At 46.7% G+C, this 1,464-nt stretch overlaps 1 long non-coding RNA gene across 1 annotated transcript; it reads left to right on the top strand.

Annotated features, from left to right (window-relative positions):
• Positions 1–423: 423 nt before the first annotated feature.
• On the top strand, positions 424–1,447 carry LOC110287463. The gene is made up of 3 exons (XR_003835733.1): positions 424–570; positions 874–932; positions 1,317–1,447. It is a non-coding gene; the product is annotated as an uncharacterized LOC110287463 (long non-coding RNA).
• Positions 1,448–1,464: the final 17 nt, after the last annotated feature.

The raw sequence follows: 1,464 nt of genomic DNA on the forward strand, positions 1-1,464 counted from the left end.
GTTCCAGAGAAGTGATTCTGTCAGTGCACCGGAAGGACAACAGGAGGCTTGTAGGCACTAGAGATAGAGGTGTCTGGCGGTAGGGTAAGTACACTGGGGGAAGGAATTCCAGTGGCCATTTTGGTCACCGCCCCTAACCCTACAACCATGGAATTTGAAACCTGAAGACAGATATGATCTGTTTCTCCTGGCATTCTGACTCCACTGGAATAGAGGGTATGGGACCAGATGAGCAAAGACAAGTGTGGGGTTGGGGGCAAACTTGGTCTCAGGGTACCTGTACTTTGCTCTGAAAGTGCCAAACCCATGGGAGAATCAGAAACAATTGGAGTGAAGCACATTCCTGCAAAGATCTTCCTACAAGAGCCACCTTCTCATATGTGTGACTAACATGAGTCCTTCAATCTCCTCTGTTAGGGAATCTGGTAGAGCCTTGTGCACTGTAAGTTTTGGGAGAAGAGCAGGGAAAACCAAGAAAGAGGTGTCAGGCTTGAGGCCCGAGAAGAATGACTGACGCCTCCAGCACTCCTCTGAGTGCCCAGCAGTGTCCTTCCAGTTCTGCTGTCATGGGTGAGTGTGTCTGGCCAGGTAGGGGTGGTCCCAATTCTAGTGTGTTAAGCCCAAGGGTTTCTGTCACCATTAGGACCACAGAATCTCCACATGAACTTAGGCAAACCTTCCTCCCCATTAACCTGTCCAAGGTATAAGAGGTCCCATCAGCGAGAAGTATCTCCTGTTTACAGAAAACAGAATGTTGTGTGTGAGGTATTGAAAAGAGATTGACGGGGACATGAGGCCTCAAATGGGAGCTGTGCTTTCAGCAGAGTCTGGTGGGAAGGGAGTTTCAGCCAAGCTCTGCATGGTCTCTTACAGATCAGCACCTGTATCCTCTTTACCAGCCTGAAGTCCTGCTTCACACAGGTCAACAACAGGTAAGGAAAATTAGTTGCTACACAGAGAGGTGCCAAGCCAGCAGTCATTTTCTGGAGAGTTTTAACTGTGTCCTCAACTCTGAGATTCTACCAACAATGCTGTCTGGTACTTGCATTGAAGGCATGGGAAAGGCTTCACTTCTATTTGGGCCTTAGTAACACCAAATACAGAAAAAAACAACAAGAAAAATAAACCCCCAAAGAAAAACAAAGAGCAGCAACAACCAACCAACCAATCAAACAAACAAACAAAGCAGTGAGATTGTGGTCACCAAGTTTTAGAGAGCTCTGTGGAGGTTCATGGCTTTCATGACCTTAAAACATTCCCATATTTCTGTCTCAGTAGTCAGATATGATATTTAAAAGGGATGTTTGTCCTTTCAGGGAATCTTCCAAGTGCCTCTGATGCTGAGCTTGCCGATAACAGTCATCAATATGCCCTGTATTCCGGTGACTCTTAATCTTCAAATGACCCCTTCTTTCCCATGGAATCCCAGCCAGCCCGTGACTATTCCCTGCCTGTGAGTATAAA

The sequence above is a fragment of the Mus caroli genome, chromosome X, assembly GCF_900094665.2.
Source record: "Mus caroli chromosome X, CAROLI_EIJ_v1.1, whole genome shotgun sequence".
Classification (NCBI taxonomy): domain Eukaryota; kingdom Metazoa; phylum Chordata; class Mammalia; order Rodentia; family Muridae; genus Mus; species Mus caroli.